This window comes from Corvus moneduloides, chromosome 11 (genome assembly GCF_009650955.1).
Source record: "Corvus moneduloides isolate bCorMon1 chromosome 11, bCorMon1.pri, whole genome shotgun sequence".
Lineage (NCBI taxonomy): Eukaryota > Metazoa > Chordata > Aves > Passeriformes > Corvidae > Corvus > Corvus moneduloides.
Genome location: NC_045486.1, coordinates 6,872,594 through 6,900,103, shown reverse-complemented (window position 1 = coordinate 6,900,103; position 27,510 = coordinate 6,872,594). Strand labels below are relative to the sequence as shown.

The following is a 27,510-nucleotide window of genomic DNA, read 5'->3' as shown; positions in this document are numbered from 1 at the left end:
AAACAACTCCTGAGCTGGGGAGGGACTGATAATACCAACACTTGCTCTGAGCCAGGACCATGTGTGCTGACAGAATACAAAAAAAAAACCTCTGAAGACTGCTGCACATGGAAGCTCTGCTGGAAGACCATCACTTATGTATTTGGGAATAGGCTGGTTGACCACTTTTCTTCACTAACGAGTTGTGGTAAAGGCACCAGGAAAAATTTTTGGCAAAGTGTTGTCATGATGTTATGACTTCAGAAAATCAGCAGTACGTATTTCTGGGGTAAGATTCCCAAATGTCTCTGTACAAGAAGGATTTTGCACCTCCTCTGATCAACCAGGAGCTGAGATACCAGACTGCCCCCAGGTCAACAAGCATTGTGCCTAAGGTTCAGCTGTGCTTAAACACCAGAAAAATTAGGAAGACTACAGAGATTTCAGCAGATAAAGTTATAAAAATACATATCTCTCTCTCTATATAGATCGCCTATCTTCCAAACGGTAATTAGCCTTCTCCAAACCAAAGCCTGTTGCCATTTACAAGTAGGTAACCTCTCTTCTCTCCCAGGTTTACCAGGAATGCAGCTGATGAGGTCCCCAACTCCCATGTGATAACCTAGTTTTCCCCAGGTGATGGGTGCTGTCCTTGGGGCAGTCCTCCAGACTTTTTAATTGCCTCTGCAACATGAAAAGACAAACCTAGGTTCTGTAAGAGACACCTTCATCTTCCCTCTAGAGCATGTACTTACAGAAAGTATTGCACATTGACAAGCACACACATTCATTTTAAAGACTGTAATGAAGAAACTGGATAAAACAAAAAATGCAAAAATCAGACCCCAGATACTGCTACACACCTGCAGCCCTGAGACACAATTTATTACATTGGAGCAGCTGTGCACCTTGAACCTTCTTTTATTGCTTTGGGGACTTGCATCACAGTTACCTTCAGTTTGACAAACATTTCCTCACACAACACAAGAAAACAAAGTTGGCTCCCAAGGAACAGGGTAGAGATTTCATATATATCTGTGTGAGTGTGAGAGTGTGTGTGTGTGTGTGTGTATAAAAACAATAATACATTTCTATATGATAGAAGTTGACATTTCCTTATCAATGCAAATAGCCCTGCCCTGCCACTCCCCGAGACTACGTGATGATAGGAGTGCTGTGAGCTGTGGATGTGAGGAGTCTCACACCCAGACCCTCTTGTCACACAGGAATGTACTTCACTACTGCAAACCCCAGGCATTTTCCATGTTAATTCTTGAGTCTCTGCTTTGACCTGGCTCTGGTGTGCCAGGGCCATTGATAATTGTCCACTCCATCATCTGCTGCTGATGTGCCTATCAGGCCCCTTTCATAAAAGGGTGATCTTATTGCAGATACGGGGGATCAGTTTGCACCTCAAAGCACAGCAGGTTAAAATCTTCTGCCTCGAAAACCATAGAAATAAAATTATGTTCTGTACATCTCCCTTATTAAAAGCTACAAGAGATGATAAAACATTTCCCCTTCAGGGCAATGGGAAAGGCCTCAAGGCACACCAGGGGAAGTTCAGGTTAGATATTAGAAAAATTTCTTCACTGAAAGAATGGTTGTTGCAGCGGGGATTTCTGCAACATGTATCAGACAGCAAGGCCCATGGAAAGAAATAGGGACTGATTCTTGGTAGATGTTTCAGAGATCTTTATTTTCCAGCTGCATGGCCGGGGGACTGCCGAAGAACTCCGCAATCACGGGACCAGAGGGTCCTCCCCGCACAGGGGAACACAAAACAACCAACGGGGAACAGGATTGACCAGGGAGTAGGGAAACCCTGCAGGCCCTGCCTCTACTCCAGGGTCCCCTCCCCCTGGACCCCAAGGCAGGCGGGAGGAACCCCAACAAATGGTCAAGCATTTAACAGGCTCCCCAGGGAAGCTGTGGAGTCACCAACCCTGAAAGTGTTAAAAGAAGAACAGACATGGCACTTCATGGCATGACTTAGTGGACATGGTGGTATTTGTTTGAAGGTTGGCCTTGCCGATCTTGGAGGACCTTTCCAACTTCAATGATTCTATTATTCTAAAACAACTTTGCTTGCTTTGCAATGGTTAATACACCCCCCATATACACACTATCACACAAATAGATGAGTTAAATCAAATAAATCAGAGGTGCTTCTCCAAGCCTTGACAAAGCCCAGAAGCCTACAGGCCCCAGGCAGCCTTAGAGGCAGCGTTCTCAATCTTGCACAGTTGCAGGGAGCTCTATATAAATCCCCTCATTGTTCTGCTGCAGGTGCGTGGATGGGAGTTATCTCTGGTATCTGGCCCTGTCCTTGACACAAACTTGGGCAAGGCCCACTGGTCCAACTCCACGTCACGACACAGCTTTCCCACCCCAGACAAGACCAGGGAGGGCTGAGCTTCTCCAGAGGCTCTTGGAGTGTTTTACAGCCTTGCTCAGATTTTTCTTCAGTGCCTGCTTCTGAATTGCTGACACTGCAGGGAAAAGGCAGAAATCAAACAGTCCCTTTGTGCAGCACAGCTGGACCGTGCTCCAGAAGGGGCTGCTCCTCACTTCGGGCATCTCTGCACCCAGTGAATGCAAACCAACGGGCCAGGCAGGGCCTAAACTGGCTGTATAGGTACTTTTCTGTCAAATTGTACATTTGGGGTTTTTTTGTAGTCCTGAATTTTCACCCCAACCCCCCTCTAGCAATTCATGCTATGCAGAAGTCCGAGGCTTAGGGATGACAGCTGCTCTCAAATCACCTGGGGTCATGCACATCCCCACGCTCCAGATGACAGCAGCGACCAGAAGCAGCAGCAGATTTAACTTCCAAAATCTCACGTGACCACAGGCCACAGCACCAACAGTCACAAGCCATCTCTTATGGTCTAAAAGCAAATTCCATTTTTCTCATTGCTTTTAACAGGTTTGAGGGGCTTGTTTGCTTGTTTTTAAACAAGTAACTTGCTATCTATTTTCCATTCTGATTTGTCCTTCACAGGTTTGTCTTTGCTTATGGAAACAACGTTTCACTCGTCCTTTTTATGAAGTTAAAAATTCTAAGTTCTGTCATATTTTTAATCAACTGTCTGTATTAATTTCCTCTGCAATTCAGACAAAGCGTACTTGTATCGGTTTCTTGAAATGTATTCCCACTTACTGAATATGCCTCAGATAGACTCATTTCCTCATGATGGGTTATTTTCATTAGAAAAACTCCTTTTGAAGTTTATGTCTTCTCTGGATGTTTTCCATCTCTTGGAGTTTCACCGTCTGCACTGGCTTGCCAGGTCTCCATGCTTGTTTCTCTCCAACCCAGCTCTCTGCAAGAGCACACAGGAGTGCTTGGAGTATCTTCCTATCAACAAATGTTCAGGTCAGCAAAACATACTGGTTTATCTGGTTTTGCTGCTGAAAATCTAGCTGCAATCTAAACTGGTTTAGATGGTTAATAAAACATTAAAGACGAAATAAATGGAAGTATTTAAATCCAGAGTTATGCAAAAACATTCTTTACTTTCAAGAGTGCCTACTGCACGCCACCAGCTTTCCAAAGCTCTCATGAGAGCCTGCCTAAAAAGAGGCCTTAAACATGGACAGTCCTCATGCTTGGCAGGCTCATGGTGCAGTTTTAAAGCTCAACAGTTTTCAGTGATTTGAACATCCACCCAGCAAAGGCCATGGAAACACTCATGAGGAGCTCAGCAGCTTTTGAAGATGATCAACAAATTAATTTTATTCCCTTATTTGTTACTAATTTTCAAGGGAATTCTGAACACATAGCACAGCTTTCTCTGGAAAACTTTCTAGCAAAGATCAGATGTTAGAAAGGCCTTTATGAGTAAGTCCAAGAGTTTACTCACAAACTTCCTAGAGAAAAAAAACAAGCAAACCACAGCCACCACTCCAAGGGACTGCCTTTGAGAAGAGAGATGGAAATAAAGTGGGACAAGGGGAAGAAGATCCTTGCGTTGTCTGATGTTTGGTGGTCATGGTGTAACCAGCCAGACAATTCCCATGAGAAAAGTCTACAAAGAAACACAGACTGGCCAACCCTATATTTAAAAATTTCCTTAAGTATGGTTGCTACATTTAGCCTAGACAGTATATGAACACAACAGCGATTTGTAAGATTAAAACTGATTGGGATATCCCAGGGCAATGCTGTTTAAATCATCAAGCTTCCAGTGGGTAGATATTCAAATGCTTTTTGGAAACTGTTGTCTTTTCTTCACACTAACAACCACAGATCCAAGATCCCCCATTCTTTGACCATTTTTTAAATTCCTAACTGTCTGCACCTCCTAAACCCCTAAGTAAATGCTGCCTTTTGATGAGCCCATCTGGATGAAACAGCAACATCTTTTGTTGATGAGTGATGTACTTTGTCAATACAAGGGCAGGAAAAGAATGGACCAAAGCAATTTCTGGGCCTTTAGCTAAGACGTAGAAGTCATTTCAGATGACATTAATATGGTAAACTTCACCATCTTCTGTTTAATTAATTTCATCAAAACCACCATCATTTTGCACATCTTGAAGAACTGGGTACAACTCTGGGTGTCTCTGGTATGAAAGGTCAAGATACTGGAAATCAAAAAATGCTTAAATTAAATTATATCTGTGGATACAAACTCTGCTTCCATGGTTTTTCTATACTTCATTTTCCCCACTTACAACTCAGCTTGATTTTTAGCCATTATCATATTGCTACAATGACAGTATTAACTTTCCCATTAACCACAAGTAAATATGTTTTACCAGTTCAAAACATTGAATCCGAGACAGGAATCACTTCAGCCCTGCCAGCCTGGTAGAGTCACTCAGTCTCAGCAACAAAAGGTTTCAATCAGATAGCCAAAACTTTTGTCCATCAGATTTAGATTTGTCCTGAAATGCAAGACAGACTTTCCTCCTTCCCCCCTTTGCAGAGCCAAAAAGCACAGAAACCAAGAAAATTAAAACCTGCTGCATTACTATGCAACATGCTACAAAATGTAATAAAAAGCCAAATGTCTCTCTGCCCTCCCCTCCTCATCTATTTGAATTATTATTTCAAACAGTCATGTAGTTGCAACTCTGCCTACATCTCCAAAAGCTAAACAATTATGCCACAATAGGGCTATTTTGTTCACTCAGAAAAAAAATCATCTAATGAAAAACTATGTTGGTGGTTGAATCAGTTTCCTTTAGGAGGAGCTGGCTGTAATCTCAGTGGGACTTGTGGTTTCGGCTATTCGTACTGTTCATAGCAGTTTCTGTTTTTTCTCAAAGCAACGTAACCCAGCAACACAGAGAAAAGCTGTGATTAACTTCTTCTGAGATACAAGATGTCACGGCAGTGCAAGTCGCCTCTTCACGAGGAGAATCATAAATCTCTGTCGCTCTGTTTTGCACAGACATCTCACATCTCAGGCAGAGTGGAAACCAAAGTCAGAAATCACTGAAATTTTCTCTTCTACCCAAGAACAAGTTGACTGTGGACTCGTGACTTTCAGACCAGAGATCATCCTTCAGAGCTGCCAGAAACTGTGTCTCCCAGGGCCTGATCGATATCTTCAGTTCCTTGCCAACCACAGGAGAGCTTTAAAATTAACAAGCATTATATTAGCTGACTTTACCTAAGGAATAGCTATCAATTATCCACACACACAGAAGACATTTCCTTTTATTTGTATGCAAATGTCTGTATGTGGTGGAATGAAACTGGAAGGGAACATCTGGGCATCAAAATCTTACATAAATTACATACTTTTTAAAACAATGCACTAAAATGCTTGTGTCAATCTCAATAAATAAATTTATAGAAATCCAAAACACCACAACCAACCAACCAACCAACCAATTTAAAAAGCTAAGGGGAATAGTCAGAATGATGTTAAGGAAAAAAATAAAACTCTTACCTTTATCTCTCATATCAGGCACCTAGGCTTGCCCTGATTGCTAAAGTAAAACAGCTACACAGTAAGATATCCAGGCTCTGTTATTCGAGATAAAGAATAATTCATAATTAATAGGCTTAATAGGCTTAAAAAAAAGTAAGACCCACCTGGCTGTCCCACCAACACAGAGATCTTGGGGGAAACTCAGCTCGCACTGGGCCAGCACACCTGTGCTGTCCAAACCTTTGGGTTCTGGCACGGCACACAGCAGGGCTGCAGGACAGCCAGCAGCTCCAGACTCCAGCAGGGTTCAGACCTGACTCTCCCAAGTGGGAGGACCCTGGAGCTGCCACCAGAGCAGCGGGGAAGCGAGATTCCATCACTCCTCTCCAGCCCCAGCAGCCACGACCCCAGCAGCCACGACCTGCACACAGCTCTGGGACAAGCACCAGCCTTCCCCTGTGCAAGCACTTTGCTAATGAACACACTGATGCAGTCACTTCTGTGTGCTCTGGGAGATATTATTTCTTTTTTTTAATGACAGGTTCTATTATCTCCTGTGTATATTAAAATTGGCCTTTCAGCTCTTCCATTAATACCAGATCCCCAAGTCAGAGGTGAACTCTAAGTGGCTCTGACACTTTCAGATCAGGGCATCTCTATGACAGGCCTCTGACATGGCCTCTTTTCATGTCTCGGGACTGCAGCAAGAGGGGAAAAAACTGCCCAGAACTCAGGGTTTCCAAACTGCTCTCCAGCAGCAGTTATTTATTACTGCTCTGCCCTACAATGTCACCCAGGTGCTGCAGAGGAAAGAAGGAGGCCATTCCCTGCTATCAAGAGTTACAAAATATTTTGAGGAAAAAACTGGTGAAGGATAAGCAGATGGGCACAAGATGAAATCAAAGCAATCCTAGGGCTGAAAGCATGACTTTTATGTTTCGTAAAGCTTTTTGTTTTGCAAAGTTGATCAGGTGGTTTAAGAAAAAAAAAAAACCACACAACAAAAAAAGAGAAAATTCAGATCAGAAGACAAGAATAAACTGAATAAATTTATATGAGCCAGAGTAGCATTGAAGAAAATTTACTACTGCCAAGAACTAAGTGCACTGCTCGCCTGTTACACATGAACAAAAAATCCAAACTCCAACCTGGCACCTCCAAAGCCACACAGGAACAGGGTGCCTTTATTCCCCTGCGTTCCTCTCTGGGAAGAAATCCTTCAGGAACCAGCTATCAGCTCTTAATGACTAGTTTTGTTACTTACAGGCCCCACAATGAAACAGGGGGTGGCTGAGGTTACCACGCTGTGGTAATAATCAAATTTAAGGGGATTATAATCATTATAAGCTAATCAGGGTAGAATGATATATTTTTAATTAGCAGCTGCTGTGTGGTTATGGCACTAGAATCCCCAGCTGTTTGCTGGTAAGTGCAACCAACAGAATCTTATTTGAAGTGCAAAATACATACTTTTACATGGAAAATATATTAAGGAAATTTTAAAAATGCCCTTAAAAATACTATATACTGTAAAGCCTCATTATAGAGCATGTTTTTTGCTCTCAGCATTGGAGATTTTTTTTTTTTAAGCCCATGCATTTAATCTTATATTGAACATAGGCCAAATACAAAAATATACAATACATTGTGTATATTGTTACTTCAAACCACATAGTAGTTACTTGTAAATCCGCCAGCATTTGGTATAAACATATAGTGTTTGTCTACTCATTGTAAGTCTAGAAAAGGACATATTTATGGGGAGCTCTAAGAGGTATTCACTGCATGAATGATGGAGACTGAATAAAACTTGTCATTTGGATTTTCATGTAACAACAGACTTTAATCCAAGATTTCCAAGTAAAGAAACAGATCTCCTCGGTTTCTGTAACCACCCTTGCACACACTGTTGTATTTTTAAACTATTTTTCAGCTGCATTTTAACTGAGAACCTTTCTACGTTATCACAGAGAGACTTCGACAGGCACCAGTCCCCAGAGACTTTGCCTTGTTTAAAAATAAAGCAAACCCAACAGCCAGTTCAACCGAAAACAAAATGGTTTTGTTAAGGCTTCTCAGGTATAAAGAGGCTGATCAGAGCCTGCAGATGCTTGGCAGAAGTCTACAACAAAAACCCCAAACAGCAAAGCAGCTGGTCTTGTCTTCAAACACATTCTTCAGGTTCCCAGTGATAGACCAGCCACCTCCTCCACAATCCAGCAGATTTATGACATTTTGGCCAAACCCAAGGCAGCAGCAGAACTGCACCTGAGCAGAGCCAGGCCCCTCATTCCAGAATCAGGCTCCTTAGTAACTATTTGAGGATATACCTTATGAGGATAAGGTACATCCACAAGGTGCTGGAAAGGGCTAATAGTTACTTTCAAGTTCACAGCTCTCACAGAGGGCAGGGCTCTGTCCATGGGAGCAGACAACCTGGCTGGCTGGGTGATGAGAACCTCACCAAGCCAAGGCAGCCCAGCTTTGGATGGTCAGTTTCTGGGTCCAGCACTGTCAGTATTGCTCTGTCTGCCACAGGCTCCCCGAGCCTTTCCTGCCAAAATAATAGTGACACTTCCCCACCTCCACAGACAAGTGAGCATTTGTGTCTGTTCCATTACCTCTTTCCTCGCAGACCAGGTATGGATTCTACTGCTGGAGAAGATAATTAACCTTAGATTCAGCTATTTTGGATAGAACTGTTTCCTATGAAACAGATGCAATACAACCAAGACTGCACCAGCTCTTCACAGAAACTATTTCTAAGAGTTTTCAAGCTCTAGGCAATCCTGAATAACATCCTCTGCTGTGTCTGAGGACTTTGACTAACGGGTCAGCAAACAAAGACTCAGAAAACCCAACAACCATTACTTAAATACTCTTCTGTTGATTCAGACTAACACAGTCAGCCATGGCAAAAAAAGGGCCTCCCTGAAATGCCAAGAGCTCTTGGGTAAATCATCTGGTCTTGCAGACTGTCTTCTCCAACACACCCAAACCCTGTGAGGGTTACTGACAGCTTCAGACCAAGCTTACTGGTGATGGGAGCTGTACAGGACTTAAACTCTTGTCTTTCCACTCTAAAACACAACACACCTTCAAAGAAAGGGCAAAATGTATTTGAGGGAGAAAGAGGCCTAAAAAACTAGCTGTTACACCCAAAATATTAGCATCACAAACATGGCACTTTCAAGTCACAAGGACAGAGTCACCAAAACATGGCCTCTGACAAGAGGTACACAAGGAAATCAAAGATTTTCACACAACTGTGGCACTGAGCTGTGCCCAGGCAGGCAAATAATGGACTAAATTAATTGCCTGTAGCATGATACTGCTGGAAAATCCTGGAGGTTTTGACTGCTTTGCAGCATCATTCTTTCAACTCCACCCCACGCTGGGGCTTTAATCTGCAGGGCTGTAATGGCACTATCAGCAATGTTAGAGGCGAGACTAAAAATAAACGAGGGACAAGAAAAATGCAAAGCGCCTCCTCCCTGCAAGGTCTGGAGGGAATTTCCTGAGTCAGTCAGACTGCTGGATCACTTGTTTACTAGTTACTAAGTATGAATTTTCACAGCAGTGTGTGTGGTTTTCATTGAAGTTTCCAAGTTAAAATCAACAGGGCAACAATGTCGTAAGGAAACTAAACATCACTAATCCTCTTGAGGGACAGGATCCCTGCTGCTCGTGTTATTTCCAAGGAAAATACTGCATTTCTAGGTCAAAAATGAAAGTACTGGGGGCAAAGACAGTCAGTCCGTTGGATGTATGGGTGAAGGACACCAGCTCCCACAGTAACCTGCTTCTTACTCAATCCACTGGATCTGTTTACCCCTGGATAAAGAAGCTGTCACGCAACATTCAGAGGAGCTGAAGGATTTATCCCTCTGCAAAGCATCTCTCCAAAGGTCCTCTTGAGTGCCAGAGGCATTTGGGGAAGGAGAGGTCAGCTCCTCTCCCTGTGGCACCCATGGAGGACACAGCCATGGAGCTGCAGACACAAGTGTTTTCAGAGCTACACAAGAAGCTGGCATGGAGATTTGTTTATGGAGTGCTAAAAATTAAGTTTGACTTTAAAATAGCACAGTCACCAGTTACAGCTCAGAGGGTCACATTCTTCTTCCATCTCTGCCTCCTCCCCGTCTTTGCCCAGCAGCTTTCCCAAACTGGTCTGCAAGCATGGCAGGATTTCCCCATGAGGGAGGCAGGCAAACATCTGTGGCTGGGGAGCTGAAGGAATATGCTTATGAAGGGATGCTCAGCACTTCCTACAGCACTGGAGACTTTTTTTTCAAGACCAACACTGCAGCAGAAACCATTCCTATCTGCAGCAGCCTGGCACACCAGATACTACGGTATTTCATGAAAACTTTAGGAGGTGCCTGCAGCTTCACAGTGCTCTAAGAGATAGGCTCACCTTCCCACTTCACTCTCCATGGAGCTCTCCTTCTATCCCTGGAGCACACAGCAGAGGAAAATATAAGATTTCAAACTTTGCAAACCTCCAGCCTAAACCAACATCCTGTAAAACTACGAGTTAAAGGCAGGAACATTTCACTTCCAAACCACAAAGGCTGTAATGAGTGTGGTTTAATTGGCTGGTACAAGAGCTGCGCAGCCAGAATCAGCAGCTGGCAATGAAATCAGCCCTTCTGCACGGCAGATTGCTAAACTTTTGCCCTTGTCTGCAACGTGGTGTGTCACAGAAGTAATTCAGTAGCCATAAAAAGAATTAAAAAAGTATCTAAGAAAAATAAAGTGCTAGCTCAGAACTGGCAATAGTTTTTTCCCTCCAAAAGTTTGTAGTTGTAGACTCTATAGGGATGAATTTCTACTACGTGCATATATATAACATCCTCTATAATAAACCTGTATATTTTAGGTGTCACTTAAAATCTGGCCCTTTAGAGATACTGATTTAAGAGGCTCAGTACATATTTTAAAATCTCATTATATAGAATTAGAAATTAGGTTCTTTGAAAAATCAGTCCCAAGTGACAGAAGTCTCTATCAAATGATAGAGACTTGCTTGCTTTTCCTTCCTTCATTTATTTAATACATCATTCAGCCAACATGTCCAACTTCTCCCTTAGAGGTTTACAAAGCACACAGCAAGTTAGCTTGCATCTAACTGCAGAATAGCCAGGTTAGTAAGGAACAGGAATTTATAGCAAAGCCTTCCTTTCATCTGGGGCAAAAAGCTTTGAATCTCATAAAGCCAACGTAGTAAACTTCCAAGCCAAGGTATTTCACAGAGGTAGCTGGGGCTCATTGCTAACTTGATGGAATTAATGGAAGTTTTATAGTTTACACTTTACTTAAAACCACCTTGTTCCCAAACAGAGAAATGCACAGTAGGCAGGGTAAAAAATATATAAAAAATAATAACACAACCCAAAAACCACATCAACAAGAACCTGAAGTGATATGTACATGCAACTTTTAATTCAAAAAGCAAGGCTAACCTAAATAAAAGGAGTACACATGAGAAGAGCAACACAGATTCATCCTGCAAGCAGCTGAGGAATTGCTATTGTCAGCCTCTTCCTGCTGTGAGATCCCGGGTGCTCACACCCAACAGCTTCTGTCTTGGCTAAGGCAGGGCTGAGGCCAGAAGCTGGCATTGCCTTTAGGAGTGCAGCACTCGAGATGAAATGCAGAGCAGAATTTAAACTCCTCAGTTAGTTCAGCTGCAGACCACAGGCATACAGTCCATGCCTTTCTGCTTTTACCTGCAACACTTTATTTTAAATTGGGTCTTGTCCCTAGGGCTCCATATTAAAGGAGTTGCTCACACAACGAAACAAGAGTCAGAAGCTTTGGACGTGTCAGGACAAATCCCACCAAATGTAAATTAGTGTAATGTACAGATTTATGCTGGCTTACATGGCACTAGAAAGGGAAAGGCAGTAACTCAAACCACTGCACAGGCTCCCAACAACAGTGATGATAAGCATTGCTTTTCTAAGGCTGAAAGAAGGTTCTGGGAAAGGAAGATAAATCAAAACATGTCATCTTTGAAAGGCGAGCAATGCAGGAGCTAAGCCCCAGTGGCTTCACAAACACCCATCTCTTCCCAGTAAAACAGGCTTTGGTGTTATTCAGTAAGTAAGTTTTGCAACAGTTTTCATTCTAGTTAAAATTGCATGAGGGTTCATTAATTTTAATGCTGTGTGATTTGCTGTGCCCATACCTAGGAATGCACCAAACCCTGGAAGTGTTTGCCTGTTGGCAGAGGAATGAGTTCTGCTCACTCAGCCCTGCTCCCTCCTCCTGCTCCAGAACTGGGCTGCAGCAGGACACTACCTTTGGTGCCTTTAGAGCTGACCTTGCTGACCTCCAGCAGCTGCCCAGGACCATGTCCCCAGCCAGGCATCCTGGTTTCACTTGCCCTCTGAAAGCCACCACCCTGTCAGGGACAGGGAACAGGGCGGGTCAGGGCCCCTTCCAAACACCGAGGCTGAGGCAGAGCCTGTGCAAAAGGGCACAAGCCCTCTCAGCTTGTGCAAGCTCACACAGAACGTGGGTCTGTATTCTCTAAAAATCAAACACCCCCCTCAAAGAGAAATCTTGCTGGTATGTCAATTATGACAAACGCTCCTGATCAGGAAACTGAACCTGTGAGCTCAACTTGCATTTTAAAGGCATTTACTCCTATATTTTGGTGCATTCTCTTGATCTGAGATAATAAATCAAGCACATTGAGCTACTTTTTTTCCATGTAACAAGGGGGTTTATCAGCACACCTCTGGTGGAATATTAACTCCAGTGTTTCGCTAGGAAGAGGCTGAATTTAATCTGGATTGCAATTGGAGAGCAGGAAAGAAAAAAGGTCAGAGCAAACATGGCACCATTATTAAAGAAATGGGTTAATTATCAACCACGGGTATGAAACTGTGGAAACATGACAGCAGCCCAGTCCTGCTGACGATGATGCTGGCTGCTGGACAAGCAGAAAGCAATCCAGACTGGTTGCAACAGGAAAGGGATTAAAGCTCTCACATTGTTACATAACTAAAGAAGCTGGTTCTGAAACAGGTATCTGTATCTGCAGGGTATTTGGGGTACAACGGTTTTATTAGCCAGAGACGCCACAACCAGCAAGGCAGGCTTAATACCCATTAAAAAAATATTTTATGCCTGGTATCAGAGAGCTCTGCAGGGTTCAGAAATGGATCAGACATTTCTTCACATAACAAGAAGAGCCAAAGGCAGCACCTGAAATTCCATAAAAGGCAACAAACACTATGAACAAGGTACATAAAGCCTCCAGCTTCCAGGCATAAACTGCCCTCTGCCTACAAGAGATCAGGACACTCTACCAGGAACCGGTTATTCTTCCCAGCAGGGGCCTGTTTCTAAATGCTATCTTCTAAAACAGATTATATCAACCAGTATTTGCATCAGGAAAGCAACTGAGAGGACAGCTCACCTGCATCTGCTGTGACACATCCTACACCAAACTAAACAGCATCTGGCAACATGATAATTTCCAAAACCACTCACAAAAACAAAAACAAAAACAGAACCCAGAAAATTTGTAACTGTTACTTTCTTAACTACCACTACAGAGAAAAAAACAACACTATAACAAAATGTTAAATGGCAAATAAAGGCATAGCTACAAAAGAAAGTAAAAAAATCACATCAGCCCAAACCTGCCAAAACTGAAGGAATCATAACAGATAAAAGAAAGTATTACAAGAAAAGTGGGTAAAAATAGAAATGCCAGGGCATGACATGCCTTCGAGTTATAGAAAAAGCATCTGGATTGTCCTCAAATCCCCTCCTGACTGCTGTCTAACTCGGTAATCATCCCTCTTGAGCAACAGGGCTGTCTCAAGCAGAGCAATGGGGCAGTGCCGATTTCTTTTCATCTGATGCCATTTGGGGCAAAGCACCTTCCCAGTCAGACAGGGAACAGTTTGTGCCTTCAGCTACACAGACCTGGGCACAGCCCAGAGCCTGCCTTTCAGCCAAGGTCGGAGCACACGAGGTGACACACACACGACCTTCTGCTTGTGGCCCTGGGGAAGGACCAATCTCCATCCACAGGAACTGCATCAGAACCACCAAAAAACAACTCTGCAAATTAATACACTGGTGCAGCTCGCTCCAGGCAAAAGGAAGAGCACAGAAAGCCTCATCTCAGCCTGTCAAGGTTCAACGAATAAAATTTCCACTTTATTTCCAGAGCCTGCCGTTTACTGAGCATTGCTAAAGAGACCTGCTTCTCTTCTGCACCCTCTCTCCTTTCACAAGACCAAATGCAAGGCCTGGTAATGCATCCTCATGGATACACACTACAGAGTGCTGTTCTGTGCAGGGCCACCTGAACACAATGACAACTTGAAATATTTCTTTAAAAAAAAAACCAGAGAGAAAAAACCTTTTCAACTGAGCAATTTTTATTTTTACAGCAGTTACAGCCAACTGCCTGGCTCAGTATCTGGTACCTGCCACATATGTCCTTTGCTACAGTGACAGCTACAGAGAAGTAGTTGAAAATGTTTAAGCAAAAGTTGCTTTGTCATTTTGTGAAGCATTAACACCGCTCAATGCTTTAAAAGGACATTACAACAACTTGGCTGTGGATCCAGACTTTCCAGCCTAAATTATGGATTTTATAATGCTCTGAACATCACTTCTAAAAAGCACAGACTTTGGAGTGTCTCTCCTCTGCTGACTCCATGGTCCTCAAAGTCTGAGCCAGGCAGATATTTGAGTTTTCACAGCTAAGCTAAGAGAGGAGAAAATCCCATTCCATAGAAAGCTGAGGAAAACAAACCCGAGCAGCTGCATGTGAAAATTACATGAAGTCCAAAGCCACCGAGTGTGAGCCTTAGGACAGAGAAACAGTCAGGCAAGTGCACAAATGCCTTCCACGGGTTCTGGGTGGAAAGAAACTGAATTTTTTAAAGTCTAACATGGAAACTGCTTTAAGCAATTTGTCATTTTCAATAGAGGTTCTGCAGTAAAAGAGAGATTTCAACAAGTTAAACAACTTCCTACCGGAACGGCTGCATACAATGTTTAAACTACCTCTCACAGACTCCTCAGAAAAGGAGTATTTCTAATTTTGCCATTCAGGAAGACTTTGAAATGTCACTGCTGTTTGATTTGACCAGTGCAGAGGAAATGCAGAGTTGAGAGAAGGGGAAAACAATGCATATACAATACTCTAATTTTTTTTTAACTTGATTCCAAGGCAGCTATGTGACCCAGTGCTAAGAAATGCAAATATTGCATCTTTACCTCCAAGAGAGAGAAACTTCAGCCATGTTTTCTGTAAATGTTACAACTTAAAGCTCACCTGGGTATTACAAGGCATCAATGTGCAATACCACCTGAAAGAGAGCTGAGGCTGAGAGCCCCTTTTGGCTAAACCTGAGCTAGAAACCATGTTTTTATGGCAAAAAGTCCTCTGAACATGATCCACTACAATGTATCATAATGCTGAAGTCTCTTCTACATCAGGGACTCTGAGGAGAAATAAGTACACAATAAATATTCACCACTGTTTCTGCCACCAGTTCAGGCAGCTATCAGCATTCAGCAGTGCTGCTGCTGTGTCCAAGTACTTGAAAGGTGTGTCATTTGCAGGCCTTGATGAAGTTTTGTTTATCAGCTGGTGATGCTCATGGGAAGCCTTTCCTCAGCCAGAGCTCAGGGAGGTGCAGGCTTTGCTTGACAAAGCCCACAGCTTGTTGGAAGACATCTGAGGTTTATAAAAATGGAGTAGCCAGAGCAGAACAGCATCAAAAGTCACCTATTATTTGTAATAATACAGGAAAAGAGGAATGCCAGTTTTAATTAAGTCTGTAAGATCGCTAAAAAAGCCCCTAACTTTTTGAAGAAAAGTTTTGAACCTTCCTGTTGAGCACACACCCAGGGCCTGGAGGGCAGGAGGTGCTGCAGGCAGCAGAAACACTCTTTTGTCAGAAATCCACCAACGAGTTACTGCATCCAGAACATCCTGAGCCAGGCTCCAGCCAGGCAGCTGATGGAACCTTCCCTGCCAACTCAATTGCACCGTGGAAAAATGCTTGTACTCCCTGCCAGGGGCGAGATCCCATCCGTGCAGCGACCGCTACGGCAGACGCTGCACCGAGTGAGAGAAGAATACAGAAAATAAAAGCTAACTGTGAGGAGCCAGTTTCGGAGCCAGGGCTCCCTTGCTTCCTCAGCATCCTCAGGGGGAGAGCAAACAGATCACAGCACATTGCAGTGCCAACTCACCCCCACTTGGTCTCAGGACACAGAGCAGCTCAAAGCACCACAGTCCTCGGCAGGACACAGATGACCAGGCTGAGCTACACATCAGCTACACTAAATCAATTTGAAATAGGTTTTGGTTAATCCACTGCAGCCTTTTACTGTTGGGATTGTGACAACTTGCCCAGCTTTTTAGGCAAACAGCAATTCCACACTGGTTTAGGCAAGCCTCAGTGCTGATTATAGCATCTTTTACAGACAAGATACAAAAAGCCCTCTGCAATGTGTTACGTTAGCACATGTTTAAATTTAAGCAATCTCATTTTTACTGGGTCTTTTCTCATGTGCAACAACTTCAGCAGATCCAAATTTGCCAGTCTGCAATATGACCAAGATATCCTATCCCAGCTCAGAACTATGTAAAAAAACCCCTCTTTGTATTTAGCTGCTGGAAAACCCAACACGTGGGTTCTTCCAGCATCAACTAATACAACTGGAAAATTGGCAACAGAAAACAAAAATAAATGGAAAAGTCACCTTGGATAGTGCCTAAGCCATCTCTTTTGCAGATAAAAATTTCAGCCTTTAACATGTTTTACAAGCACAAATTAAAAAAAACTACATGGCATTTTATGGAAACAGTGTCTTGGCAAAGCTCCACCTGAGCAGGGCAACCTGGCAATGCAAGAAGGGAGCTGCTCCAGCTGAGGCAATTTACCCTTTTCCCCTGTTTTAATAAGGATCTGGGAAGTAGCAGAGCCCCACAGCACAGCAAGAGGGAGCCAAGATTTGTGGGTCCATGCCCTTGTCACAAACATCCCAACAGAGCCACCCAGCCTTTGTGCTTGGCTTTCCCCCCTCCACACATGACCTGAGGTCTTTGCAGCCCTCACTCTTCTCCTGTAAACAGCCAAGTAGGGACAACTCTCTCAGGTCCATGCACTGCCTGGCACAAGAGGGCCCCAAACTTATCATGCTTGACAGACTGACATCATGCATCCAGGTATTCACCATGTTTCCCATCCTCATAAAGGAATGACCTTGTGTTTAAGTGTAACTCCACCTGCCCCTGGAATGAGGGAGCTAAATGCCACTTTATGGCCTTTAACATGCCAGAGACCTCTGTGCACGACGAAACTGGGCACAGTTCCGAGATAAAATTTATAGGTGTACTCTGGATTTCCCTCCTGCACTCTCGAAATGACTCACAGGGGCCAGACAAAGGTCTAGATAGCAGCTATCTAGCATTTGTCAGGAAAAGGGAATCTGGATCTTCTTCAGCAGCTGTATCACATAACCTGAAAGCCATTAAGGTCTCATGAGCAAACTATCTTTCAAAACCAACATGCTCCTGCAGATGATTTACAGGACAAGTATCACCAAAACAGTTTCACCACAGGAACTGTGGGGTTTTTTACAGGATCAGAGGCTGCCCATGCATCTCGTGATGAGATAATGGGCATGGGAACTGTTCTCAGCCATAATGGTGGTGGTTTCATACTCTTCCTTTTCAGCTTCCAAATAGCTGTGCCAACAACAAATTTTAGCACTCGTGGCGAAATCCATGGCACTGGCTGTTTAGCAACCTGAGCTGCTGAAATCACGGGATTAGTTTCCACTAAAAAGGAAAAATTAAGAGTGAAGAAAAGGCGACTCTGGATCTTTTCACTGAAGCAGCATTTGACAATATGGATGCTAAAGTGAAAAAGTTAAATATACATATTCATATATACACACCAGTCACATATTCTCAGAGTCTCACCCAAGAATTCAAACAATTTTGATGGTTGACACAATATTTTCACAATCTCCTCCTCTTGGAATGGGTGCAGGCTGTGTGTAGATATAAAATTTTCCCCTATATGTAACCTCACCAAGCAGCCAACCCTTGGACCAGCACAGCCCTGATTTCCTCAGTGCCCATCTGGATTTTGCCCAGAGCAGTTCCATGCCTCCCACAGAAAGCCAGAGACAGACAGTGGGGGTTTAATTGCCTTGCTCCACCTGTAGCAAACAAAGCTTCCTGCAACATGAGGGATTTATAGACTGTAGCTTAGTCCAGACAAAAATAGCTCCACGTGAAATTGGGTGAACAATCTCAGCATGCCCATATCTCTTCATTAAAAAAAAATAAAAGGAAAGCTACGGTACATGTATAAAAGCATTTGGCAGCTCAGATCTCCACTTGGAAAGAGTTTGATTAATAAAAGCCGATGGTAGGTAACAGGGAGGACTCCACAGTGCACACAGACTATACAAAAGTTAACAAAACACTACATACCATTGCTAAGCAAGTTTAGTATTTGCACATCAAACAAATACACAGCATTTGCTGGGGTACCAGCAGAAGACAATCTAACAACAACAAAGCAAACCATCCCCTCCCAAGAAGCAAACAACTTACTGATCTTATTCAGAAACAACAGATTCTGTGATCCTCAGAGTCCCTGCTGAGCAGCCAGCAGAACCTCTAGACTTGCTCATGCAGCCAGGGTGCTGCTGCTCCTCTCAACCACCACCAGAGCACATTGAGAAGATATTCTATATTACTCACTTCATTGTTTAAGGAAAAATGCATAGCAAGGAAAAGAGAAGGATATGATTCTTTGTTTTGCATCAGACTAATCCCTTTTTCACCCACAGGACAGGGAGAGAACAAAGCCTGGGCTGGACCAGTGGCTGCCAAAGCCCCATCAGGACACCCTGTCTTCCAGTGCTTTCCCCCAGGCAGCAGAACTGAGGAGAGGAGACTCAGCTTGGAGACAGCAGTGTCCCCAAATTCAGCCAAACTGCAGACATCTCATCCCTCCAGCTTACCAGGATCAGCTCCCCCAGGGCTGTGCTCTGCCACACGTCCCCCACCGCACCCGTGCCATGCAGGGGAGCCGTGCACTGTCCTGGGGCAGCATGAGTTCCTGCAGGCAGCACATCCGAACAGAACATTCGACAGCAAAGCTAAAGCTGCATCGCAGAGTCACAGAATGGTTTAAGTTGGAAGGGACCTTAAAGATCATTCAGTTCTGACATCCCCTGCCATGGGCAGGCACACCTTCCACTATCCCACCTTGCTCCAGACCTCATCAAACCTGGCCTTGGGCACTTCCAGGGATGGGGCAGCCACAGCTTCTCTGGGCGACCTGTGCCAGGCCCTCACCCCACTCATCCATTCAGTGAAAGCTTTCTTCTTTGTATCTAGCCTAACCCTTCCCTTTTCCTGCTTAAAGTCATTCCCCCTTATCACTATGCACCTTTGTAAAAAGTCCCTCTCCAGATCTCCTGTATGGCCAGAACAAGATGGTGGGCTGGACTACTCTGGGACTGGGGACTGTCACTGGTGAGAAAGAGCCATGCTCCTGGCTGGTCCTGCAGGAAACACTTAGCCTGTTTTTAGGGACAGCCTCAGTATCACTAACAACTCCACTAGTGAACAGGGAAACTTCCCCATCCCAAAGCTTTTGGTATCTTTTATGTATCTCCTGCTGCTCACCCCACCGCTCCTCCAGCCATCCCTGGCTTCCCACAAGGCTCCAGTGAATTTCTCCTCCGCAGGCCCAAGCCCCAGGAACATCCACCGGTATCTCTGCCATTTAAATTGCTAATTGGGAGTTCTAGCTCTGCCTTTGGGAAAGGAGGAGGATGGGCATGTTCCTTGCTATTTTTAAGAAAAGTCATTTTGCAGTTATTCTGCAGCCCAGGTCCTCACCTGCCCAGTTCAGCTTGTTTGGGAGGCAACTTTCCTCTCTTATTCATCCAAAAAACTCCGAGACATCTGTGTCTGTCATCAGTTTGGTCTGACACCCACTTAGTGCATGATCTGCACCACTGGAATAAGAAAGGCTGAACATCAAAGTTGGGTTTTTTTTAAAGTACACAATATCTGCCCAGCTTTGTTTGTGTTGAGGGAGTGGCTGGATTTTAGGCAGCTTCTTTCTCAAAGGCTTTTTGTTAATAACTAAATGAAAAACCCAGAGCTGAGGTTTTCCTCTTAAAAAACAAGCCAGAGATTAAGGATATGAAGAAAGAAGTCAGTCTCTTCCCACTCTAATTGTACTGAGACACTGACTTGAGGGCTCCAAAATTACAGATGTATAATCCAAGACAATGAACTCTTTACTGAAGGATTAGCAAACCATGCAAAACTGATTCCTTATTCAAATGCCTTGCAATTGTAAGGGCATCTGTTCCACTTTGCAAGTCATCCCAAAGGCTTTGTTTGTTTTGATTTCCTGTTCCATTATGAAGACAGGGCACTTTGCATTATTTTCACACTGTGTAATAAGCATTATTATTTAGTCTAACAAGGGACAGTTAATGAAATTCAACAAGTATTTTTTAAAACCTTACTTTTAAGTTATGATACAAGCCCTCTCAACTATAAAAACTGGAACTGTTTTTAGTAAAAAGCCAAGTGTGTAAAAATGTAACCCAAAACATCAGGACCTGAAGAAAAAACTGGTTTGTTTCTCCAAGGTCTACTAGGGGCACTTAGAAAAAAAAATCTGCAGGTTTAAATAATATTACTAACACAAAACAGTTCAGCACAAATGAAGCCAGAGTCAGGGCTGGGGACTAACAGAGAGCATGATGCCATCATTCCACCCTGTAGCAGTGGAATAGTTCTGGAAACCATTTAAAATGTCACAAGAGGGAGGATGGATGGAGTGTGTGACCTTTGGAAACTGAAGGGTGGATCTCAACAAAAATATCCCATTTACTCTGAGCCATACTGCTCCTGCGGGGCCAAGAGAGATGCTGGTCCACCTATTTGGCTCAGGAGGGAAAGCAAATAATTACAATTAAGGGGAAAAAAAAAAAATCCTAACCCGCCAACATACCAGCCCGATGCAAAAGCTGCCAAACTGCTCTAGAAACAGGCAGCCTCTTCCACAGCTCTCTCTCAGATCAGCAGATAACAATGTTTGGATGACAGCCTAGGCTTAAGTTTGTTTCCCAACACCAGATCCCTGCAGGAAGGCCCAAACTTAAGCCATCAAAGGCACTGATTCTGTGGATCTCTCTGGGCTGCCAGCTCTGAGCCCCTACCTGTCAAACCACTGCAACAGCTACATCGAGGCAAGCTGCACGAGACCAAAATATAAACTGAGAAAACAAAACATCAAGTGTCAAGAGAGACAAAGAAAATGATGATAGTGGTGAAAATGATGTTTCTGCAGGAGCTGGTCTTGCACGCTCAGCAGCACTGTCACTCAGCGATGAGAAGCTGCTGTTTCCCCAGTCCTGCCAGAGATGCCTCTGGTGACAGGGCAACGGGAGCACGTGAGATCTTCACAGATCACAGGGGGATGACCCATCCCTGCGCCCTTGGCGCAAAAAGGTCACTTCATACTCAGTTTCTGAAAGGCAAAAATAAATCTTTTCCATAGCTGAGCTAGAGAAAAACTCTGAAGAAATATGGACCAGGAGGATCAGCATTTTCTGCTGCTCCAGGAATCGGGATGTGGAGCTCAGACACTGAAGGAGCTCAGACAGGATGCAGAAGTCTGAGTACCAGCCCTCCAAGTACCACTGAGTGCTCACAGCAAGGATCCCTACCTTCAGGTAACATTTTGTCTCAAATTCTCCACAGTCCTTCTATATATTCATGGCACTTGCTCATACAGAACCGCTACTCTGTGCTTTTCACCAAGAAATTTAAGTCACTTGCACCACACAAGGATCAAAACCAAATGCCTTGATTTACAAGTTCCAGTCAAAGTCAGAGGAAGTGTGGAAAAAAAAAACCCAAACACCTGAAATAACTAGCAGGCATAGCTTGTGTCTGGAGTTAAGTAAAGGAATGCAAATAAAAAACTTGGCCAATTATTTTAAAAAACCTCAAGAGAGGTCCCAAGGATCCCGCCCTTGCCCACAGCCCAGATCCTGCTAATGCGATAGAAAAAGCCCTTGAGGCAGCAGCATCTTCTCAGCTTCCACATTACTTCAAACTGAGCCATGCTGAAATCTAATGAGAGAGGGCTCAAATCATCAGTTCTGCACAGCCACAAAAGTGCTACTCGGGATATCTTTACACCTTAATGTAGCTGCCCTGGGGCAAATGTTTCCCTGTACACGCATACACTGCCAAAGGAGCCAGTGTGTTTCCCAGGTATCAGATCAAGAGATACAGGAACAGCCAGAAGAGATGCATGAATGATCACAGCCTGAGCTGAACCAGAAGAAAATAACAATCCCAAACCCAGGAATGCAAGGAGCTACTGCTGGTTTGGCTTTCAAACCTGTTAAAAAAAACTTCTTACATTTCTAACATGGAAGATGAATCTTAAATCTCATGATAGCAGGTCAATAATTCACTCATGCAGGAGTTGTAACTCGGTCTTTAAAACAAGGAACAACATGCAGGACGGTGTTAACGTCTTATTTTGCAATGATGTTGAATGACTGCTCATAATTAGACCATAATTGTGATTTAATTGCTCTGTGATCTGACTGGCCTTAAAGAGAGAGCCAAGAGTCCCACCTCAATGGGTGGAAAGATTAACTTTATTGTGGAAAGCATAATCCCCTTTCATGCCATTAAAAGTATCACATTAATTCCTGGAAATTTTTATAACAGGCATGGGCTCTCATGTCCATCTCTGGGGTGCTACTCCATGGTTCAGGAGAGGATGGATGGTTGCTTTGGCACAAGCAGGATCAACTTCTAAATCCTGGCTAGCACTACACTGTAAATTCAGGCACAGTAAAGATAAGGTCTTCCTCAAGGCAGTATTTTAATACAAGACATACACGTTTCGTGACTACTAAGTGCAGTACTTCTTTAAGTACTTCTTTAAAGAAAGAAGACTACTGATTTGCAGCAAAATATGCTCCAAGTGAGAGAAGAAGAGATTTTGCCTTTTTTTTTTTGTTTTACATTTTAGTTGTGACTACTCCAACTGTCACCCAGCAAGTCAGCTGAAAACAGGACTTATAAATTCAAAATACAAGAACATCACCCAGGTTTTCAGATGGCAAGATTTCTTTCTCTCCACTTGGGTCCTAAAAAAATTTGGGTCAGATGGAAAAATGACTGAGAAAGCACACCATGCAAGCGATTGGCACTGAGCTAGCAGACACTGAAGGAAAACACTTTTTGGAGCTCATGCATGACGCTGCAGAGGTAAACTGGGAACAGCACGAGCTCACTGCCTAAACGGCCCCTCCCTTTGCTGGCCCAGCACATCAATCCCAAACTCTGCTCCACGCAGGCACCAGCACTCACTGCCAGGCTCTGCAACGCCAGGCACGGGCACTTAGTGTGGGATGTTCAGCATCACCACTTACAAAGTGATACTCTGCTTCCATGTGTCTGCTAAACCACCCAACACACAGGAATTTACACATGCATCAAACTTTTCCTTCCTTTTTCTAATGTTTTACAAAAAAAAAAAACCACAAAAAAAACCCCCAGAAATTATCTCATGAGCTCTCTCAAAAATTAAAAGGAAAAGATTCAAATACTCAATCTCACGCAAACTTTTTGAAAGAAGCTGGTTTTGCTCACATTAATACATGTAACTGAGTTTAACATCTCGTGTATAGCAGATGCCAGGCTGACATTGAAGCACTGAGTCACTGCACTGTATTTCAGAATTTATCTTAGGGTCAAGTTAATGTTTGAAAAGAAACAAATGCAGCTGATAGCACTGGGTAAACAGTGACTGTTTCTGCTTGGGATCACGCCTGCTCCTGTTTGCCCTGCACAGGGCTAAAAAAAGCCCCACAAGCACCCTCAACTCCTCCCTACCGTGGGATCATCCCAGCTGCAAAGTCCTATCAAAATTATTAATTGCATAAACTGCTCTCAGAACCTCCTGGTTTCAAAACGATTGGTCATTAGGAGCTTGGGATTATGAGACTTTTTAAGGAAGCAAAGCATTGAAATGAGAACTAAAAAAAGCAATTTAAAAATAAATTTACGAACATATTAACTTTGACAGTTTCCCATACCAAGCATCTGGCTTGGTATGGTTTGGCACAGGTCATCAAACCAAGGAGCAAAAAAAACCTGGAAATCTCTCTGAATGTGCCCATCTCACTGAGGGGAATGGAAACACAGATACCTTGCCTCAAACAAAATATGATCCATTTTTTATAGAGACAGTCTTAATTCTTCTCTTTTGGAGGATGGCACAACAAACTTCTATTTTGCTGGACTCTGTTAACCAAGATCCATGAGAATCAATGGTGCACCCGATTTTATAACTGATCTATCCAATGCAATCAATTAACAATTTATCAAAGTGAGCTATTTTGACAAATGTGAAATGTATTCAAGGAAGCTACAATATTCACAGTACAGCTGGGAAATCACTATGTTAAGGCAATGTCAGCTTTACACAAGAATATGTGACCACTGCTCCTGTAATTCAATCTATTAATTCCATACTCTCTGACCAAGTAGTAATAAAAATGCATTTATTAAGTCCACAGAAGTTAATTGCCAATTTCGTCAGAACTTAGGCACAGATGTTAGATGGAAACAGTCAGTCATAAAAGCACTACATGTTAACTGAGGTTTTTTCACACATTTGACAGTTCTGAAAGTTACTAAGATACATGGCAGCAAGATTCTTCCTCTCTCTCCCCCAAAACAGGCAACTATAATGGTACAGTTTTATTCTTAAATGCAATAGCAAAAAAGGGTGCCTATGGGGAAAAGGAAGGGAAAGCTCCATTAAAGTTTTTTAGCCTTCTTCACTCTTCCTCCCAGGCTGAGCAAAGGACCAAGAAATCCCATATGACCAGTATTAAATACCAGTATTCCCATCAAGGGATTTCATAGAGGTTCCCCCGTTTTGTACTTACTTTTCCAACTTACCACTCACAAAAGAGAGAAAAAAATATTGCATGTGAACCTGTAAGTCTACAAACTCTGGTTTAATGATAAAGCCCATGAGCAGCCTAATCCACCTACATTTCACATCCTAGTCTCTTCTCTTTCACCAAGTGCAAGGTCACAACTGTTATTTTCTCTGCTCATGCTTGCAGATGACTGACTTATTTATAGTAAATTTCCTGTTTTTCCAGCCTTGTAAATGTCATACAAAACAGACAGGCAATAAAATGTATACATTTCCAGGCTAATATTGCCCCAGCACTTCAGCACCACCAGTCAATTAGGGACTACAAACTGGGACAAGGAGGAAAATCACAGTTAAAAATGTGTTTGCAATCTTATCTGCACACTCCTTTGCTGTCTGCTCTAGTGCCACACACTTTCTATTGAATGACAGTTGCTATTCCCATAATCAGATTTTTAATTAATACAGAAGTAATAAATTTTAATTAAAATACTCTCCTTTTTAATGCTTATGATTCTGATACATGAGTGAGATCCCTGCTTTGCACAGAGCAGCGTGCAGATGCCAGGCTATCATTGACAGGCACAGGGAACTGCTTTCCAGACCACAAAAATATTTAGTGACTTAAAAACCAAATATTTATTTCTATTCCACATTCTTGGCCAATAAAGCATTTTTTAAAAATATGGAGAAAGAAATAAAAGGAAACTACAATCCCACAGTAACCAGGGGCTTGGTTCTCAGCTCTGGATGAGAACGGTCCAAGGTTTAAGTGCTTGCCCTGACTTACAGATTGGTTTTCCTCCTACTTTCCAGGTAAACCCAACCAGTACACTAAAACTCAGTTCTCTGCCCATTCTTTTGACCTTATTATAGAGCTGAGACACATTTACCACCAAGTTCTATTGTCTGCAGTTTATTCCCAGGACACGTTTTATTTGTACTAACCCATGTTTCCAAAACAAAAAAAAGTTTGATCACAAGTTGTTTAGTTGGGAAGGGTTTTATACACACCTTCCTTCATCCACCAACACTGATCACATTGCAACACCACAAGCTGTATTTTAATACTTCTGCTAAAACAATCAGTATGTAAAAAAACTCTGCCTAATTTCCTCATACTTTTCGTCATGCTTTTCTCCCCCTCCCACCTGGGCAGGGAAACCAGCAGGCTGAGTTTCCCTCACCACTTCCCAGTGAAGTGAACGTAGCAGGGAAAATAGGCATTTGTTTAAAGAGACCTGTTTTTTTTTGGGTGTTTGACACTGTTTGCTGGAATATTGCGACTGAGTCCTGGAAGGGACTAACAAGTAGCCATGCTTTGGTGGATCAGCTCCGGGACAGGTGGTGGAGGAGGAGTGCCACGGCTCAGCTCCTCTCCGACACCCCATCGCTGTGATCTGCTCTGGCTCCAGAGGTTTGAAGGATGGCTGTGAAACAAGTGCCTGCAGCCCTTCATCGCAGCTCATCAGTGAGCCCAGGGACAAGACTTCAGGTGACAGTCCTGCCAGCTGGCCATAAATTCTGTCTGCAGCTACCAGCTGGGCTAACAAAGCACAGGAAAAAAAAACCCTCTCGCACCACAAGCCAGAGTGAAATCCTCACCTTTAGGATGCACACATCTGGATTACAACTAAACTTTCCCCTAAGGAATGTCTTAGGCAACACAAAGAAAACTTCCCTTCCTTCCTGCACTTGGAGCTGACCTCAGGGTGCTCCTCTGCCTCTCACACCTCCAGCTGTCCATCTGCAGTCCTGCTCCTCCTGCCCATCCAACCAGCTTCGGTGGCTGCGGCAGCACCAACAGTTTTCTGGTACTAAATTGAAGTCCTGCCCCGGAAATCCCAAGCCCATTAGCCAGGCCTGCTAGCTAACCTGTTGAGCGACTGTTGAGTACAGACGGATGTGAAGTGGCATCTTTTTAATCCAGCATGGGAGGACTCTTCCTATCCTCTTCCTCAGCCAAACGGGAAAACTACCTGTCCCTTCACCTGTGTGCTGCAGGGCTGGCAGCACGGATGTGCCCTCACCTAGGGCAAACCAGGGGGGAAAAAAGGTAAATCTGAGCAGCCTTTCAACCACAGAGGGAAGATGCAGGAGGGTCCAAGCTTTTTCTTCCCACGGTGGCAAACACACGCTGCACTTTCAGAACAAGACTCCACTAATCACTCAGCAGCTCCAAAGGATGCTCAGCTGCTGGAGAAGGGAATTCCTGCCCCATTCCCCCAGCTGTGACGCTCTCTCAGACTCTCCAAGGGTCAGCCGGACACCGAGCCCCCCCGGACAAGCGCGGGTTCCCCGCAGGGAAGGCTGCCGGCTCCGCAGTGCCTTTGGGAAAGTCTCACACAATTGCTCGCTGCGCTTAGCGCAGGGCACAGGACTGCGGCTGCAGACGGGTCCGGACGTGGAGGTGCCTGTGCATCACTGCCCTCGCAGAAGGTGCGCACACGCGTGGGTGCACCGGGACCCCGTCCGTGCCTCTCTCGAGGCCCTGCGCTGCCCCGAAGGGCTGATGCTCGCCACCCCCGGCACCGCACTGGCCCGTGGCCACCCTGCCCCACACCCCCCGCGGGCAGCGCGGAGCGGGGTCCCCCCGTCCCGCCGCGTCGCTCCGCGTCTTCCTC

The 27,510-nt window shown here is 43.9% G+C and overlaps 1 protein-coding gene and 1 long non-coding RNA gene across 29 annotated transcripts in view; both read right to left on the bottom strand.

Annotated features, from left to right (window-relative positions):
• The window catches only part of MAGI1 (membrane associated guanylate kinase, WW and PDZ domain containing 1), a 334,204-nt gene that overhangs the window by 306,333 nt on the left and 361 nt on the right, over positions 1 to 27,510 (bottom strand). The gene's annotated exons all lie outside the window — the stretch shown is intronic.
• LOC116449576 lies at positions 1,658 to 27,508 on the bottom strand. Its single transcript, XR_004242449.1, has 2 exons — positions 6,032 to 27,508; positions 1,658 to 5,566 (listed from the first exon to the last, which is right to left on the bottom strand). It is a non-coding gene; the product is annotated as an uncharacterized LOC116449576 (long non-coding RNA).